General features: G+C 40.2%; 1 long non-coding RNA gene across 4 annotated transcripts; it reads left to right on the forward strand.

Annotated features, from left to right (window-relative positions):
* Positions 1–438: 438 nt before the first annotated feature.
* LOC121531423 lies at positions 439–2705 on the forward strand. 4 transcript variants are annotated; one of them, XR_005994152.1, is made up of 5 exons: positions 439–979; positions 1162–1436; positions 1749–1816; positions 2021–2094; positions 2293–2705. It is a non-coding gene; the product is annotated as an uncharacterized LOC121531423 (long non-coding RNA). The 4 variants fall into 4 exon arrangements; XR_005994149.1 differs by having other exon boundaries at positions 1162–1816; XR_005994151.1 differs by lacking the exon at positions 1749–1816 and having other exon boundaries at positions 1887–2094.
* Positions 2706–6661: the final 3956 nt, after the last annotated feature.

The following is a 6661-nucleotide window of genomic DNA, read 5'->3' on the forward strand; positions in this document are numbered from 1 at the left end:
CACCATTGATTTTGCGAGGGCGTTAGATTTAAACAATGACGTCCCATTTGATATTTACATATAGACATATATATTTACATATAATCCTCCAAGTGGGTGAAAATATCATACAACAGTACACAAAGACAGAGTTTCATGTGAGGCTAATGCCCCGTGTACACTAGCAAGCGGTAAATTGCCGCGTCCCGCTTCAGCCGCCCAGAGTGGCTCGCTTGTGGGTTTACTGGCAGCATATGGCCGCACATTTGATTGTGCGTCAAGAATTCAGCATAGCAAGTTTGTGTGGTGTTCACAGGTAAATAGTAATATGTAATATGCTCTAAACCGATCTGGTAACAACCAAACTCTGCTGCCTGGTTCCCAAACCTCCACATGGCTGGGAGAACCTATTCAAGTAAGTCAGTACTTTTTTACATTTCGAAAATGTAAAAATAACGATGTATTATTAGCTAACTAGCTACAGTGCAGGCTAACTCAAATGAGCTGCAAACGTAACTAGCTAGTTATCTAGCCAACTACTGTATAGATAGCTAGCTAAGTGAATTACATTTAACCAGCTACCTAACTTCATATTAGATGGCTATCTTAATATATATATTACTGTAAAAAACCAACTCCAAATGCATTTGTAGATAGCTAGCTAACAACCATGGAGGAGGGTGAAAGGATAGCAGCCCCATCTGTCAAAGTGAGAGAGTAGGCTATTCTGGATAGGGCAGGTACTTTTGTGTATTTCCAGTCCCTAGAAGTAGGGACAGAGAACATAATTCAGTGCTGTCTAATTTGAGTATAATTTAGTCTGTTTCTTGTGTGGTTTTCTGTCCTCAGGCTGTGAAAACATGTCTGCAGATGAAGAGGTCCCAATGAAAAGCAGTGGTTCTCAGTCCTGGTCTGGGGACTCAAAGGGGTGCACATTTTTGTTTTTGATTAGCAGTACACAGCTGATTCAAATGATCAAGTCATCATCAAGCTTCAAGTGGTACTTATATATTAATTTGTGGCGCTATCCTTGATATGATCCTGCTATTGTCACATGCTACACATGCACATATCTGTCCAATGTTATCATGATTTGTTGTAAGGAATATTATACTTTAGTAATCCACAATGACCTGGTGATGTAAAATTATAATAATGACATTACCTTCCATATTCCTACAGATACCTTGTAACTGGAGATTCCTTAAAAACGATTGCCTACAGTTACCGTGTAGGGCACTGCAAGGTTGGGTGACCAGGGCCATCTGGGACTGCCTCCTGGGGGAATTCAGGCATGTGAAGGCTACCTGTGTCCTGCATAAGTTCATGAGGATGGACACGAGGACCAGGAGGGGATCTGCAGCTCGCCGCCGTTTGCCAGAGGAGAGGTCTGCTGCTCTGCAGGATGTTTCAAGGATGGGGGCCAACAACGCAGCACGGGAGGCAATCCATGTGCGGTAAATCTTCACCTCCTACTTCTTCGAAGAGGGTGCTGTTCCCTGGCAACACCATAGACTACACTATGCACAACCAAATGCTATTTTATGAGCCATCCACATGGCAACTGCAGTTATTCAATTCCCAGTTTCTCTCCTTTTGATTTCTACGTCTCAGGTGAGGGTGTAAGGGTGATGTCTGTACCAAAACAAAACAGGCTCTTTTAAGAGTCACACATATTGAACAAATGTAGAACAATTAGACACCCTATAGCCCACACCTACACACTTGTGTATCAATCTAATTGATGGATTGTGTTGTGCATTAAGCAGGCTCAGGTGTATAACTGTGGCTCCTTCCACGTTCAAAGAATAGGCAAGAGGACCAACCATTGAGAATAGTAAGACACTTCATTATTTATATAACTACATTATAATGTTGGTCCTCGTGTATCTGTGCATGTTTTTCAGCATAAAGTACTCTGCAGCCACTTAGTGTGGACACCAGGTGAGGCCATACACACAGATTCCTGTTGAACACTGTCTCTTTAACTACCTTATTTTCTCAATAACAGTCTCTCTCCTTTACTCCCTAAATCCTCTAGGTTATATCAGTTGTGTCGGTGAACCCTTCCTGGATCTGAACTGCTGACACATAGAGGGCACAGCATGATCAGAGGTGAGAGGTCACTTGGTCGGGTCAACAGGAAGTATTATTAAAGAGATGCTTTACATTGAAATACAGATAGAGATGTAGTAGTCCCAGAGTTAATGATCCAAGGTCAGTTTTGCATTTCACCTCCTGATGATTAAGATGACTGACAGTGTTAGCATGATTAAGCCTTGTGTTTTTTAAAATTATATCTCTCATCTGCAGGTATGTTTTGATGTGAGAGGACCCCAAGTCCCGTCATCGCCACCTCACCTGCTCTTAAGATAATCTTCGGGCCAACTGGGGGCCCAAGGCCTGTTAGGAGACACCGCTAGAGACACTATTATGGAATTGTGATGAACTGAGAGAATATAAAGTTTAGTAGCGCTGTAATTCATTAATCATATGCTGTCTTCCCTGCTCCTCTGTTCTTAACTCTTTCCCTTTCTGTCTTTTACACTCTCTCACTCCTCTCTCCCAGTCCTCTCTTTCTTCCTCTGTTTTTATAATGGACACCAGATGTGCATTGATGTACAGATTGAATTTGTAATTATAATATTACAACTATAATATTTATAATGCATTTATTTATAACACTTGGATAATTAACTTCTTTAAATAAAGCATTTCACATTCTCTACTGGTTGAAATGAAGTCTCTCATTTGATTAAATACTACACCTATCCTGTGTCCTCAGATCAATGCAGATGAAGGAAATTAGATATTGAGATGAACCGGTTTTAGAGTATTTACATGATGCATAGGAAGTGTAGTTAAATCATGTTTCTAGTCTATTGCATAGTTACAATGTGTAACTATTGATGTCCCAGGACCAGGATTGGTAAACACTGTTGAAGTGTATAATTGTAATACATACATGCAGACACAGCATCATTCAAAGACTGGAATTTGATACTCCTGGTATTGGATATGACTGAAAAAGAATCTCACAGACATTCATACCTGAACTGGACCTTTATTTGCCAAGGTAGAGTACATGATCAATTAATATATTATATGTACAGGCTACAATGTGGGGATCTCATGCATGGTAATAACTATATGTATATACGACTTGCATCCATGGCACAAAGTTATATTATATTCTAGTCAATCCATAGGCTTCATTAATGTCATTCAGACTGTTTTTTTAGTTGATACAACCGGCTATGTTAGCTGATGTTCATAGCTAGGTTCTGAACTAATAAATATACCAAACGTTTTAGGGTCCATACACAGATCGGCTACATAGCTAGCTACACATCCATAGACGTACAGGTATTTTTATCCTCCACTGCACAATAAGCAAGAAAATAGTTAGCTTGCTACGTTACTTCAGCTGCATTGCATGGCAAATATCAGCAAGGCAAGCTTACAAAATTGTACAAGTTCAATTTGCAGTAAATGCTTTAGCTAGCTAGCGTAGATTCTTTACATCCACTGTTTCACAAGACAACAGCCTGGTTTGCTGGTTGTTTCAGGAAGACCTAAAACAACCAGAATGACAATGTCATACTCATGACACGTCACAACGCCCATAAAACTAGCCAGCTAGCTGGCTAATGTTATCTAGTCAGCTAGCTTGCTAAATAGCGATTTTCGTAAATTAACTTTATGACAATAAAATATGCGTAATCGTTTGTCTCTACATTAACTAACATATTCCCCTCAACTGTAAATGTTTTGCATGATTCGTTATGACTGTGCTAGTGTACACGGGGCACTCGTTGCATGATGTAACATATCTCCCCACATGAAGAACTTTAAAAAAGTTCCAGCACATGATTTTAGGACTAAAATAGGAAATACATCTCACCAAATGTCCATCTCTCTCTTCCACTCACCTAGCTCTCCTCTCTCCAGTCATGCATTAGTCATGTTACATTTGCTTTGATCTCTGTCTGGACGGTAGGCCCATCGTTTGTAAAACAGACCTTTGCATTGGCTTTATTAATCCTGATTCCTGTGACTGATCAAATGGCTATTTAACCTCTGAATATCAGCTATCCATCTTTATCAGAAGGAGTTATCCTGAACCTATTTGCAATGTGTTTACACAGCGGGAAATGCAGAAGTATTTTCTTTTTCGCTATGATCAATTTGTCAAAAATGTATGGATGCAAACAGCCCATGGGATGAAACTCCTGGACAGCAGTTGTGAGTAGCTTGATTGTCCATTCCATATTGTTCCATTTACTTTGACCTGTACTGCTTTAAGGATATGTTGTTTGTTAACATGTCAGCGCATTTCTTTTTGATTGGGCGCCATTTAGGTTAGGCTATTTGATCGGAGAAACGAGCATGATGTAGAAAGTTATATTGTCGTACATTTTATCTCCAGCATGTAGGCTACAGAAAATACCACATACTCTTTCAACCATATGCTATATCTGCTACATGATTTATGTTAGATTTTTTTTTTAACGGAATGTTGGTTGAGCGCCGCATATTTTGCATCCGTTTGACAAAATGGGCACTGCTTATCACAGGGCAGCATCAGCGCTCACCTACAGTGCCTTCGTAAAGTTTTCAGACCCCTCTACTTTTTCCACATTTTGTTATGTTACAGCCTAAAATAGATTAAATAGCTCCGAGACATGATGCGGAAGGGTAGCAAAAAATGTCTGCGGCATTGAAGGTCCCCAAGAACACAGTGGTCTCCATCATTCTTAAATGGAAGAAGTTTGGAACCAACAAGACTCTTCCTAGAGCTGGCCGCCTGGCAAACTGAGCTCTGTGGAGATGGGAGAACCTTCCAGAAGGACAACCATCTCTGCAGCACTCCACCAATCAGGCCTTTATGGTAGAGTGGCCAGATGGAAGCCACTCCTCAGTAAAAGGCACATGACAGCCCGCTTGGAGTTTGCCAAAAGGCACCTAAAGAACTCTCAGACCATGAGAAACAAGATTCTCTGGTCTGATGAAACCAAGATTGAAGTCTTTGGCCTGAATGCCAAGCGTCACGTCTGGAGGAAACCTGGCACCATCCCTACGGTGAAGCATGGGGATGTTTTTCAGCGACAGGGACTGGGAGACTAGTCAGGATCGAGGGAAAGATGAACAGAGCAAAGTACAGAGAGATCCTTGATGAAAACCTGCTCCAGCGTGCTCAGGACCTCAGACTAGGGCAAAGGTTCACCTTCCAACAGCACAACGACCCTAACCACACAGCCAAGACAACGCAGGAGTCGTTTTGGGACAAGTCTCTGAATGTCCTTGAGTGACCCAGCCAGAGCCCGGACATGAACCCGATCGAATATCTCTGGAGAGAACTGAAAATAGCTGTGCAGCGACGCTCCCCATCCAACCTGACAGAGCTTGAGAGGATCTGCAGAGAAGAATAGGAGAAATTCCCCAAATACAGGTGTGCCAAGCTTGTAGCGTCATACCCAAGAATACTCGAGGCTGTAGTCGCTGACAAAGGTGCTTCAACAAAGTACTGAGTAAAGGGTCTGAATACTTATGCAAATGTGATATTTCCGGTTTTTATTTGTAATTCATTTGCAAAAATGTCTAAAAACCTGTTTTTGCTTTGTCATTATGGAAAAACAATTTAATCCATTTTAGAATAAGGCTGTAACTTAACAAAATGTGGAAAAAGTCAAGGGGTCTGAATACTTTCCGAAGGCACTGTATACTTTTATTGTATCCAGTAGCCTTCAAATAACTAATTGCACTGTTATGCCATTGCCATTGTTATTCAACTATTATTTTATTGCCAATGGTTGATAATCATTAGATTTATTGCCAAGTAGCAGCAATAAATAACAAATAGCGCAAAATAATTTGGCTACTTTTGCTGCTACTTAGTAGTCCAGGTGCAAAATATACATGGCCACTTTGATGATAGACACTTTTTATAGATTTTATAGTTCCTCTAAGAGTGCCTGAATACAGTGCCTTCAGAAAGTATTCAGACCCCTTGACTTTTTCCTAATTATGTTGTGTTTCAGCCTGACTTTAAAATGGATTACATTTAGGTTTTTGGTCACTGACTACACACAGTACCCAATAATGTCAAAGTGGAATTATGTTTTCAATTCTAAATTAAAAGCTGAAATGTCTTGAGTCAATAAGTATTCAACCCTTTTGTAATGGCAAGCCTAAATAAATGCAGGATTAAAAATGTGATTAACAAGTCACATAATAAGTTGCATGGACTCTCTTTGTTCGCTATAATAGTGTTGAACATGTTTTTTGAATGACTACCTCATCTCTGTACCCCACACATATAATTATCTGTAAGGTCCCTCAGTCGAGCAGTGAATTTCAAAGACAGGTTCAACTACAAAGACCAGGGAGGTTGTATAATGCCTAGCAAAGAAGGGCACCTATTGGTAGATGGGTAAAAATAAAAAAGCAGACATTGAATATCCCTGTGAGCATGGTGAAGTTATGTTTGGGGCAATACTCCACAATACTAACCTAATTGACAGAGTGAAAAGAAGGAAGACTGTACAGAATAAAATTATTCCAAAACATGCATCCTGTTTGCAACAAGGCACTTAAGTAATACTGCAAAAATCCAATAAAACACATTACTGAGTACCACTCTCCATATTTTCATCATGTTATGGGTATGCTTGTAATCGTG

This window comes from Coregonus clupeaformis, chromosome 19 (genome assembly GCF_020615455.1).
Source record: "Coregonus clupeaformis isolate EN_2021a chromosome 19, ASM2061545v1, whole genome shotgun sequence".
In the NCBI taxonomy this organism is placed as follows: Eukaryota; Metazoa; Chordata; class Actinopteri; order Salmoniformes; family Salmonidae; genus Coregonus; species Coregonus clupeaformis.